General features: G+C 34.8%; 1 protein-coding gene across 13 annotated transcripts in view; it reads left to right on the top strand.

Annotated features, from left to right (window-relative positions):
• Window positions 1-13839, top strand: part of DPH6 (diphthamine biosynthesis 6) — a 230753-nt gene that overhangs the window by 99326 nt on the left and 117588 nt on the right. The window lies entirely within an intron of this gene.

The raw sequence follows: 13839 nt of genomic DNA, 5'->3' as shown, positions 1-13839 counted from the left end.
CTCCCATACTTAAATTCTGTGTATAAGATTTTAATTTACGAGTGTAAAGCTTGTAACATTGATATTAATGGAAAATCTGCCTGGGGTTTAGTAGTGAAGATGAATCAAATGTTGCTTGATTACTATGAGCAGCCCATTCAAGGTAACTGTTTGTTCCCTTGCTTAGAGGTGAATATCCTACTTTCCAAGCAGCTGAACATGTTCAATGCATGACTGAGAGTGTGCTGGCGGTCATATTTCCAGTTCCCCTAGCCATTGCCTTGATTTTTCTAGTCACAGTCCCTTGGCATCTTAAGGGTTTTGTTTAAATAAAAATGCATATGTTCCTATGCATCCTTTTTTGTGAACAACCTTTTTTTTCACCTAGCCCCCATCACGTCCAAAGGAATGTTTCCTGGTTTTGAAAAATGCTTAGTGTGAAAAGGGAGACCCTCTTTCCAGTTACTTCTGTAATCAAAGGGTTCATAGTTTTCTAAGTTATATTAAGCCAATTGCAAGATCAGAAAATATTCAGCATAGTGTTTTGAAGTCCAGATGAATCTCTTCAGGCACATATGATTTCAGTGGTTTGATTTTCCTAGTGAAGCATTAACCTTGATGACATGCTCATTCTGGTACCTTCTAACAAAATGAAAAATTTTTAAGGTAGCATCAACAGTATAGTAGTAGCTATGACTCTTAGTGTATTTTGAACACTGTTACAAACTTTGGACAAATAAATGACTGACACTTTTGTTTCATGATGTCCCAAAAAGGGGACATCATAATTTAAACCTGTAAACCTCACTGCTCTCTGCTTGCCGGTCCCGTTGTTGTAAGGGAGTTCATCCACTGTCTTGGATGTACTGTACTTCTGCTTCAATCAGAAGATTTATTTCCTAGTTTCTTTAAGAGGACCTGATGCCAAAAATCAGTTTAAAATTTTGTTTTAAGGTAAAAAGAATAAAAAGGGAAGCAACTGTTTAAAAAAATAACCATAAAAATAATTCATCTCAGTTTTATTTGAGATGTCTTATTCTACATTGAATGTCTTATTCACATTCTCTTTTGGTTGTCTTATTCTACAAGCTTAGCAGCCTAAACAAAGTAATCAGTTCTGTCCTTGGCAGAGACAAGTGCTTCTGACCTAAGAAACACAGAAATAATTATTGTTAGGAAGAGAACGAGAGCATTTTTTTATTACTTTCTTTAAAAAAAGATATTTTTAAGCTGTTTCCAGTGCTATTGTTTCATATGACAAATGCCAGGAGATGACCAATATCATAAAAGCTTAGGTTTAAAAATGTTATAATAGACCAAATTACACCTTCAACTGTTATACTGACTGTCTTATATTTGGCTTTGTAATAACCAGCAATAAATGCCGCAATCAAAAACTGTCACTGAGAGAAGTGCTTTAGATTCAATGTCCAAGTAGTGGTTAAGCCAGAAACAGCAAAAGACACAGTTGTGATCATAAACCATGAGGACTGTATAACTGGGTCTGACACTAATGTAAAAAGAAGTTTTCCACAGAGAACAAGAGACTTTCTCCACAGATTCCATAGCAGAATTGACCAACAGCCTCACCGTATTCTGCAGTGCCTCTGTAGAACCATTACAGTAGTCTGTATGCCCATATGCCACCTCATGTGGGATGTGCTTGAAGCTTTAAAAGTAAGTACCAAAATTTTGAAAAATTGAAATACATACGTCTATTTTCCCATTACAACAACTACGTTGTCACTATTCTCAACTGTACCAGATTTTATAGAACAATAAACATGAATTTAGCCCGACATGTAACCAACTTTTTAATTGGCTGCCTTGAAAAGGAGTTTCTAAATAATTATACCATGATATCATGGCCTATCTGACATACACAGATGCAAAATTTTCTTGACTGGAAGCTTAGATTCCTTTATTTATTGATTTCCACCACAGATTCAGTAATTATCAACTTTCTGCCGAGCCATCTTTGGAATGTTTCTATATAGATATTACCATCCAAGATGTTATCATCAGTTACCTGACTGTTACCTAAAAACTTCAATATATATAGAAAAACCATGAGTCCACCTATTTCCATAAAATACAAACCTGTGCCAGACTGTTAAAAGATGCAATATACAATTACACCCTTATATAAAACATTTGTTGTAAGCAGAAAACGTGACATGCTTGTCCCAGTCATCTAAAAGGAGGTTTTAATCAATAAAACCTCTCCTGTGAAAAGACCCACACAAATACAGTATTAGGAAGTAAATCATTTGTTTTCACCATCCATTGATGGAATTTTTAGACCATCATTACACATTTATAGCCTGTAACAGAAAAAAGATCCTACTTTGGAAAAAATAAATCTTTCTAGAAAAATCTTCTCAGAACCATCCACCCTGGTGTTCAAACAGACCTCTAGCTTTGCTGAGCTTGTCAGTAGAAGCAAATGGTGTGCATTTGCTTAATGAATTAAGAGCATGCCTGAGCATGGAATGAAAAACTTGCCAAGGGATCTCTAAAGTAAGTAATTCTTACAACAGACCTATTAAATATCTTTGTATTATATACCAGCACTTCCAGGATTGTAATATATTGTAAATGTTTTCATGGTAACTTTGCAAGTGAAACTTAGCCATGATTATGCTCCAGATTGAATGGTACAGGAAGTCTTTAGAGAACAAAAAACTACCCAGGTAAACATTTCTAATGAAACAATCATTCTGTAATCCCTCAGTATTGATTCTTAAGGGAAACTCACAAAAATATCTTCAGAAGGTGAGAATAAGGACTCAAATTTGTAATTCTACTCTAATTTTGAAGAAGTAGTTCTACTGACAACGTGTTGTGGTTGACACTATAATCTTTCTTAACTTCTATCTATATGCTTTAGAGGCTATAACCTACCTGTTTCGGTGTCTCTTCTAAGTAGTAGTTTATCTTTTCCCCCCTTTCCCTCCTCTCCTAAAATGTCCTCTCCTCCATAGTTTTCATTATTCTTACAAAGATAGTACAGTTGATACCTTGGTAGGTCTACTCAACTTGTATCTAGCTTAAAAAGCTGTTGTGTTTTTTCAGGCCAGTCACCCACATTATTTCCTGTCAACATGCCCATTATTCATAATTTTTCATGTTCTGCTTCACTATGTTTTATGGGAATGGTCCTAGTTGGAGTTCAGACATCTTTTTTAAGATTATGTATTCACTATTGGCAAATTTTTTTGAGTCCACTACATTATCTTGGCGTTTTGGCACCACAGTTCTTTCCATCCCCCATCCCAGTTTGTTTTCATTTGTGAATTTGATGCATGAGAGCCTGAGGGTTGAGCTCAGTAACTGAAACATTGTCTCTTTCTCTAGAGGTTCAGTTATGTGATTATTGTGACAGGTTTGAAGTGCTCATGTTCCTTCCCTTTGAATTTTCACTAGGTTAACTCTTTGTGAGCCATACCATGCCCTAGATAATTCATCCCTAGACATTCGTTAACATATACAGAAACAATGTGTTGGTTCTTTGTGTAGCTGGCATTTCTGCTGACTTAGGTTTGCCCAAATTCCACTTGCAAGGGTGCCTTGTATTGCTGTGTACCTACTGGGACACTCACATGGACCAACCCTTCTTTCCTCCTCACTTGTTTCCTACAGTACCCATATGCTTGTTTGTAATAGATACTTTCTACTGTAATCCAGTTTCATGGTTATATGACAAGGTATTCAAAACTTAGTAGATGATTCAAGACATCAATTTAGTAATTTCTGTACCTTTACTTCTCTGGAGAAATTCTCTTTTACTGAGACATCATAAGCATAGCTTTATTTTTATTGCAATACTGAAAGTAAATTCAAGGTGAACTGATTGTGATAAATTGGTGCCCTCCATATCATTACACACTGAAATGCTATTGAACCTCAAAAATGTGTCAAACTTTTTTTTCCAACCAGGTTTTGGTCTGTATTCTGTCATGTGTTTTAAATGTGAAACCTCATTGCTTTTAGCTGTTGTTTTTGCTGAAACCACAGTCTATTGAGTTGGGGAATTGAAGCACTGTGCTCTTCAGATTGTTCCCCTTCTTGAACTTCTTCAGTGCAAATAAACCATATGGGTTCTATCTCCCTCAGGCAGTGCAAGCAAACAGGGTGGTTGTCTTGAAAGTGGGTTTTTTTTTTCCATGGATCTTGATGAGATCATCTCCCCTTTAAGGTAGGTTTTTAGCTGCTTTCCCATTTTCCCACCTTTTCTTTTTGAATCCAAGGGATCACAAATAATTTTCACCCTTCTATTTCTGCTGACTAAGCTTCCTTTTACCATCGTAAAGACTTGGAAAACATCATTCTTTTAAGGCAGCATTTTCATATGCTCTTTGTTGTTGGAGAGGCACAGTTTTCAGCTCAACTCCAGGTAATGTTTCAGGGATTGAACACATTTTATCCCTGAGTTCAATTGTGCTGTTTCTCACCACAAGCTCTCTCAACCTAACAAAAAAAGCCAACCTGGAAATGCTGAGAGAATTCTGTTTCAGAACATTCTCGCAGTACCTCTTTGTAATGAGATAGGACAACATTTTCAAAACAAGGAAAAATCTCTTATTTAACCTGACTGTTGCAGTTTAGGGCAGTTTAAAATGGAAAAGCCAAACTTACGTGCATGCCTGTGCCCAGATTATCACTTGTTTTAGGCTTAAAGAGTCCAGGATCTGATATCTCTGCACCACAAAACAATTTTTGACATCCCTTTCTTTTATTTGTTTGTTTACAAGGCCAACCAAAATCTTTTCAAAGGTTTATATGTTTTTCCTCCATGGTTATTACTTGTTTGAAATTATTTTCTGGTTATTTGTCTTCTATTAAAGAAGACAATATTAAAAATTGTAATTGTATTTATATTCTGAATTTGTGGTGGCTTACTTGCACAGATTCTGGCATGTTAATTTCTGAAAGCATGTTATATAGTATATATTGTCACGCATTGCTTCTTGAAGCACTTTTTCAGTAAGCACACTGAGCTAATGCTGAGGGGTTTTGTATTTTTCAGTTAGAATCCAGACAGGGTTAAAAATAAGAGCTTTAGCTCCAAAGTTCTGATCAAGTTTGTGTTGTATAACTAGATACATATTTTTAGAGAAAGTTCCATATCCACTGTCTCCTAGGTAAGATTTTTTTTTAGTATACAGTGTTAGTGACCTGTTTCTTCTCTTTGCAGTTAGAGCTTTATATCAGTGTTGAATTAATTTTCCCCTAAATATCCTAAAAACTGTTTCTGAGTTATTTTGTGGTCCTTGGGGATGAGAAGTATGACTTGTTTATATTAGGCAGCAGAGTTATTTTATTTCTAAATTTTTTTTATATTTCTTTCGCTGTGACTTTCTGTACTTGTATTTGGTAAGAAAGGTTAGGGGGCTTTTTGTACTGCTGTGTTGTACTTCCTTCCTTCCTTCCTTCCTTCCTTCCTTCCTTCCTTCCATCCATCCATCCATTTTATTCCCTCACTTGAGTAATTTGAGAGAGAGATCTTATGTTAGAAGCAAGCTGTTTTCCTTAAAGTCAAAAGCTCTGTGTTGCAAGGCATCTGTTACATCTAAATGCATTTTGATTTTCCCAGGCATTTGAAATGAATTAGTAGCAAACAGAAGTATGTGTACATATATGAGTGGATATTGAAAATAGTTCCAGTTTAGGTAAACATCTTGATTATTAAGTATTGCAGTTTCTAATATGTACGTATTGTAGTTTTATTTGTGTTCAGTTTTTCAAATTGCTTTAAGAATGTTCCTATATACTTATGTTAAAGCCTAATTAATTTCTGTGAAAAGATTTGTTATAATTCCTCAAAAGAATGTCTTACATAGTGCATCTATAAATCCTATCAAATTTCAGAATTGCATGATATTAAATATTTGTGTCTGTCATTCCAGTGTTTATGATAATTATTTCCAAGCCATCCAGTAGTATATTGTTAAAGCTTGAGATACTAAATGAAAAACATTGTTCAATTGTGCAGGAAATATTTTTCAAATATTTGCGAAAGAGAAAAAGAATCTTGAAGCAATTGTTTAAAAATAATTTTGATAGAAGGTCATTATACATACATGAAAGAAAAAAGAAGTACAAAAAGGTACAGAACAATTAGAATATTCTTTAAATGCCAGTCCTGATCTTTTGATTCTACTTTATGAAATACTGCAATATACTGTAGGGATTTTTTTTTAAATGTTGCTCTGATAATACTCACCATGGCTTTTTTTTTTAAATGTCAAATCTCTTACTAAAGAAGGGTAGGATAATCACTGGCATATCTGTAGAGACATCACAATTTTTAAGATAGAACTTTAATGCCAATCTGAATCCAAATCTAGAAGTTGAATTGGGTTACCCACATGCATAACTTTTAATTTAATGTTTATTCCTAGTATATATGCCAATAGTTATATATAACTTTCATTTGTGCATACTTACCACAATCCAAAATATTATATGTAGATAAAATATGTGAGATCACTGCTGTCTCCATTATATTTCTGCTTCGTGTTCCTTGTAATGCACCATGGACCTGTAATTGTAGTACCTGCTGTCCCATCATTTATGCATTATTCCATCAAAGAGGTACCAGTAATACTAATCATGTAAATGCCAACAACTGCTTCTTCTGCTGGATACACTGATGTTGGTAGTATATCTAGGGCTAAATACTTGCATTGGAACATACTCATATTGTAGTCAGTGGGATTTTTCTCCTATCTTTGGTTGGAAGAGGTGCTGGCAAAGGTGCAAAAGTGAAGGAGAGAATTAAATGGAAAAGAGCAAAGAATAAAATTAGGAGAGAGAAGGTTGAAAAGAAAAAAAATGTAAAATACATCAAATAAGTAGATACTGAAAAGGTTAAAAAAGGTTTATGGGTTGAAAAGGGAATGTTGGCAAAGGTCGATTAAGAAGAGGTTAGCTGTAGAATCATAAACAAAGAAAGAAATGGAGGGAAAAAAAAAGGAGAAACTAAAATGAGTCAGACAGAAAATAGGCAAAGTGTAGAGAAATGAAGAGAGAGAAGGAAATTCATCCTGCTGGAGATAGTTTCTCCTGTCACTCACAGTAAGTATTGCCTCTAGAAAGGTCAGTTCAGGCATAGCCAAATGACAGAAGTGATAGGGGAAAACCACATCATCTGATTTAAGGTGAATAAAATAGGGCTCAAGAAGTAATTTTTATTTTTGATAGGACAGTGTTTACTCTGACAAATCAATAATTCCCCCTTGAAATATTTGGGGAATTCTGGTGAATATGACTAACATTTTTTTTTAATCCTGCCATTTCTGAAGTCAAATTTCTCACACCTAAATGCATGGTATAGCATAATCTTATGTGGACAGAATGTTGAAGCCTTAGAAAGAAACTGATCTTGTAAGAGATACTGACTGGCAGGAACGTAGTTAAGAAATTAGGTAATGTAGTTAAGAAGATGGTTTGTGAAGTCTTAACTTATTTGAAAACTCTTGTTTGCAAAACAGATCATGTCTTTTATAAAGAAAACACAACATTGTCTTGTTTCAGTGATGTCCCCAACTTTAGTATTGTGGCTACAATACAACTGCTGTTTCAGGTTTTTTTTTCCAAATTTATGCTTCCTTTCATCCTGTAATTGAGTGTTAGGAATTTGGAGTCTGTAGGTTTTTATAAAAATTAGTAGTGCTGACAGTAACAACAGGAAAAACAACCAAGTGCCAAATTTTGTATAAAGCATCAGGATTTCATTTTCATGGTCATTAAAGTTGCCATATATATTTAATCCAGTAGATGATAAGTAAGATGAATTTTTATCTCATGTTGCAGCATATTCCTTGCATAATTGACAGAGTAGTGAGTCCTTTAGACCAGTTTGGTTTTCTCTTTTTGTATTTATTAATCACATGAGGTAATGTTACATTTATAGTTAATTTCCTTTTACTTGCACACAACTGTTCTACAGGATAATTTCAGATTATATTAACAAATAAAAAGGGCATGACAGAAAGAAAAGAAAGCAGCATGATAAACGTTGTGACCTTCTAGTGAGAAACAGTATGGCATGCATAAAGGACTGCTGCATTAAATGGACAAGGGGGGAGAAGGAAGTGGGTAATTATTTGTAGCAGTGCTTTTACTGTTGTTGGAATGAGACAGACTAACAGTGGCAGCAGTCATTTTGCTGAATCAAAGTCCATGTTAGTCGCATTATACACTGCCACAAAAGGTTGTTAAGGCTGGTATTAGCATGTACCACTGAGGACATTGGAAGGACTCGATCTGTCACACTAAATCGCCTTCTTGCCCTCAACCATTGAAGTCTCCAGCTCCTCTGACATGTTCTTTCATTAATGGCCTGGCCTTGACAACTGATCCTAATTGCCTCTGAACCGCACTTCATGTATTATTGGTGTCTGCCTGCCCTGGTTCATGTCAACAAGCCACAGCATGCACAGGGTGTGCCCGGTGCCTTTCGCTGAAATGATGCTCACATAGTCGTTTACCTCTGAGGGTTTGGGTCTCACTGGGAATGAAGTATAAAGCTAAAGATCTTCCTGTCTCTTCTTAGTAATACTTTAATGTGGATCTGTGCTATGTACTTATTAGGCATGTATGAAGGCTTAGTATAGCATCAGGCCAATTATGCAAGATTCCATTAAAGCAGAGACTGTAAAACAAAACTTGCCTACATTCTGGTTACTGAGTGTTTGTTTATTCCTTCTGAAAAGCTTATTGAACTGGAATGTATAGCTTACACTACATTTTTCATAAATCAAAAAATCTGGTTTTATTTGAAGTAATAGTATAGAAGAAATATTATCCAATAACTCTTGACAGAGTTCCTGCTGATTGAAATGTTCCTACTATAGAAATAGGTAGGAAAAGGATCCCGTTAGTTGAGATTTTAAAGTAAGGAAAATTAAGGTAAAAACTATTTAAAAATCTTAATGCTCTTTTATTTTCCATGAAACAGTTTCATAAATATATTTATTAATATTTCTGAGAATGTTTTCAAACATGCATTTTATTTCATAAAGCAATACATTGCTTTTCCTGATTCTAAACCCTTTTAATTTTCAGTCTTACAGATTGTCAAAAATGTATATATTTTAATTCTGCTACTGCAGTATGCAGTGTGTTTTTACTGTGAAGTTTTATTTTTAAATCTGTAGTAACATATCTGCTTGCCCAAAAAAATTATATATTTTAAGCATGGCTGTGATTTAAGACTTTTATAATTTTTTATAAGATTTTCTATGATTACCTCAGTCATCAAGAAGACTGAATAATTTGAATGGGAAGCTTTTTAAGCATGCGAGTTTTACCAGTGATAATAAAAAATAAATCACAGAAGCTCTTTGGTGCTAGGTATCATTTAGCCTAATCTAGACAGTGACATTTGGGCCACTAACAGCATAATCATAGTTATTGCTACAAATTGCTCCATGTTTGAGTTTTAATGTTATAAGTAAATTATGCCACAGGATAAAATATATGCTTCTTTGGGAATTAAACATGTTTATTTCAGCAATGTGGATATGGATTACTAGGAGAAGGCAAATTTCTTTCATGTGGTAATACTGCCACCTTCTGAGCCAGTGAAGAATGATTCAGAGATGCAGCAATTTTCTGTCTTGGGGACTTACTGAAGAATGTGCTGCAGGTTGGTGGTTTGCTTTGAGTCAGCAGCATAAGGTCCCAAAGAGAAAAGTGCTCAAGACCAGAGATTGCCTGAAACCTATAGCTGAAATTGTTTCAAAATTCACTCTGAGAGGCAGTTTAACTTTCCTTGGAGATTGCACACCAACTGTGAAAGTCTGGCAGACTAGAAGAAATAGGAAGAAGAGTCTGTGATGAAACTTTTGATAAAAATGCTTTTCTAAAGAAAAAGCCATTGAAGTCCAAAACAAAAAATCATTCCCTATACTTTGTCAAAAGACTGATCCTGAGTTAATTCTGATTCAAGAATGACATAGAAAGTTCAGTGGTTTTAGGACAGAGGTGGCCACAGCTGGGATTAGGAGATGAAGGGGATTGTGGATGTTCTTTCACCATCATTCATTCAGACAACGTGCCCTTCAGCAGAACAGCAAGCCCTTCTGATTTTCTCGAATTAGGAAGATTAGCATGAAGCGCATAATGCGGGATGATGGAATTTGTCATAATTTGCATTGTCCTGGAAAGATTCAGTTTGATAGAGCGATGCATCTCAGAGCATGTCATGTCCCACGGGCAGGTCATGGAGGAAACTTGGCAGAAATAATTTCACGATATGTGCATCAGTTGTAAATGCCTCATAACCAATTTGTCAAAAAAGAAAAAAAAAAGAAAAAAAAAAAAAAGAAGTGGAGGTCAGGAGAGTTGAAGGAAGTGGGCATTTGCCCAAACACACGTGGAAGTTGTATGTAACAGTAAATTAGACTTGTGTCATTTTGGAGTAAGACATGATTATATGCACGTAATGAACACATTGACGAGATACTTGCCAAGTTACTGGTACAGTTTTTTTTCTACAGTTTATAAGAAAGGTAGATCTTTCACCAATTGCATTGTGAAGTTTATTTATGAATATTCCTTACAGAAATTATCAGACACAAGAGCTTCAGGATCAGTTTTCTGAGCGATTGCTTCTGACCTTGATAATGTTCCCAAACTGCAGATAGAAAAGGATAATCAGCATGTAGTTGACAAAACGGACATGACAGTGTTACTTACATGCTGCGGCATTTCTGGAAATAGGCATGTAGAATTCAGACAGGCAAGGGGAACACACTTACTTACAGTAACATAGCAAGAAGAAAAGGTCCAATGTCATGAATTGACCATGGTTTATTTATGGACCATCTGACAATGAAGCAACAGTCTTTGATATTTAGAAATCTTTTTTTGCCCAAGAACGTTATAACTGATGCTCATAGGTTATGTTATTTATCATTTCCGTATCTGGTTCTACTTGAGGAAGACATTTTACAATGTCTCCTGTATTTGTCTTTCTTTATACATTTCAAACAACAGATTAATGTCGGTGGTTCAGTAACACTGATCATTTGTGACAGTTGAGCATTTGTGAGTTGAGGGTCTAATAACAAAAACAAAATAAAAGAGGGAAAAATAAAAAGGAAATTGTCACTTCTAAGGACCTACTTTGCTGTCTGTGGGATCCAAATAATTCTTCCTACCTGAGGCTGATTGTCAGGCTGCTGTCTTTCAGATGGTTATTATTGTAGAATCCTAATTTTTGAAAACTGAATTACCTTAGGGTACAACTCAACATAAATAAATCTTTCAACACCCAGTACCTGGAATCAAGATACATGTGAAACTAATAACACTGCACAGTTACAATTTGATCAAGTGTGTTGATGTGGGTTTTTGGAAGAAAGTATTTATAGGGTTCTGCATAAAAAAAATGTGTTTTAATAATGTCAGGCCAAATCACTCAAAATATTTTTTGTCTGCAAAATACTAACTCTCTGTATAGGTTCTGTGAGGTTTTGATCTCTTCTTTTTTCAGTTTACAGCTTTAAGTTTGCAGAGAAATTGCTATGCTAGTCAGGGATCATAATTGATGTGTGGTACCAGTGAAGAAAAAATACAATTTCTGTAACAAGTAAAGGCTCCTATATCTTGTCTATAGATTGAAAAAAATAGGCTTTATCTTTTATTGCATCAAAAGCTCAGATCCTGTTTTATTTAGTAGTGCACTGTGCATGTGAAGAAAAAGAATCTTTAGAAGCCCAAGTGTGGTTTTATTACTTTGCTGGGTGATACATGCTGATTATATTTTTAAATGACAGAATAAATAATCTTTGCATTTCTGTATTTAAATGTTGGTTGGTATTTTATTCTTAAGCTACAGTCTGGTAACTTTCGAGTGAAAAGCAACAAGTGTCTAGTTTTTCTATAGCTTTTTTTACTGATGTTTTTCAGAAAATATTTTGCACAGTCTGCTGGTCACTTCATTTACATGGCTTGACTTAGAGTTTTGTGGCCTGATGGTGATGAGTGAAAAATTTTAAATTAATAAGTAACCTTTAAAAAACCCAGAGCAAAAGATAGTGTTTTGCTGTAGGACTTAATTACAGAATATAGAAATACAACATCTGGTGGTAAGAGAGCAGAGCTCAAAACATACAGAACTGATTGAAAAATGTAGTAGCTTTGAAATTTTCCATTTACAATTTCTACTTAATACTTGTATTAACTTAATCTTGATAAAGAACTTCCAATCAATATTTTTTTCATTTGGCCTCTTTGTGAAGTTTACTGCTATCTGGTGATGGATTTAAAACATGTCCATAGGATTCCCCTTTCTGATAACAGGAGCTGTGTAAAATGCTTAAATTCTGATAGGCTCTTCACATGACATTCTTTGAGAGTATGCCCAGTGAAGGATGAAGCTGTAGAAGTATACAAGAAGTAGGTGATATTATTTGTTATGTAAATTTTTCTCCGTATTTGCCATTTCTGATTGTGAAAGTTCATTTAGCACTTTTCATAGGGTCCATGTGATATCACCATTCAGGAGCTTATTATGTTGGGTAGAATTCACACATTTCTTTTTTTTTTATTCCCTTTGGAGAAAGGCAGTATGTAATATGAGATACTTGGTGTAATTTTCTTTTAAATGGGGAACGTTCTAAAATAAAATGCTGAAATAAGAATAAAGTTAGATAATACTGTTCAAAAGGAAGAATAGGAGGCCAGAAGAAAACTGGGAGGTTTTTTTTCCTAAATTTATAAGGATTTCAGAGAGAAAAAGAAACTGCTTCCACATCTGAAAGTCTTCAGAGAAATAAAGGGAAAGAGGACTTTGCTCATGGACAGAAACTTGTTCTTTAGAAATTACTTTGCTCTAAAGGGATTTTGTCTACTGATTATCAATGACCTCCAAAGAAGTTTATCAGCATGTATGAAGAAACCCCAGGTTTTTTTTTCTAGTTATTCATGCCACAGATACAATCTAGAAATTTCTAGTTGATCTGTGTTCTTTCTATTCTTAGAGTTCTTAACTTAAAAGTTTCTTCAGGTTCAATTCTTCTGTAATACACACATACGCATCCCTGTCTCCTTCTGAGTCCTTAGAGCTTCCAGTGTAGTTTTTAGCTTCTGAACATCTGAAAATCCCTGTCTGAAGGCAGACATTGGAATAATCTGTGGTTTTAACATCCTTAGTATTTTGTGCCAGTCACCCAACTCAAGAGAGGGCAGATGGAAGGGAAGACAAGAGAACAAAATTTATGCAGGGAGAGGGCAATCCTTCTTTTATTTGTCTGGAGTTAGGTCTTTTACTGGACTTCATGTTCCTGGCCAGTGATGCTTTGGTTTTGATCCTTTGAGAGTTCAGTTTTAACTTTCTGTAAAAGCAAAGAAGTGCAAAATAGGCCCAGTGCAGGGGTCATCATGGATCTTTATTACTTGTTTTGGTATCAGGTTAGGGGATGTAAATCTTAAACTTTATGATGCCATATAATAAGTAGCTTTTTCAGGGGAAGAGTTTATATAAATAATAACTATTTTCTGCCATGTAATTATATAACTGTAAAACACCAAAGATTACCTAAATATTAAGTAATTTTCTTTGTTGGGAATTCATAACTAAAAAATCTGTTTAAAATTGTTAGACTATTTGTGAATTCTCTAGAAATTCAGAATAATATTTTGTAAAATTCTATTACTGTAGCTCTTAGGCTTTAGCAAGGGGAGAAGGCAGTCATTCCTCTTTTGGTAGGCAGGAGAAAAATACAGTTAAGTCAGATAGTACTTTACAAAACGTTTGTCTGTATCTTCTTTTCAATTTGTCTGTAAAAAAGGGAAAAAGACTGAGGAGAGAAGAAATAGGAGTGCAGAAGTAATAACACTTGTATG

This window comes from Corvus hawaiiensis, chromosome 6 (assembly GCF_020740725.1).
Source record: "Corvus hawaiiensis isolate bCorHaw1 chromosome 6, bCorHaw1.pri.cur, whole genome shotgun sequence".
NCBI classification, from domain to species: Eukaryota; Metazoa; Chordata; class Aves; order Passeriformes; family Corvidae; genus Corvus; species Corvus hawaiiensis.
This window is presented reverse-complemented; position numbering and strand designations above follow the sequence as displayed.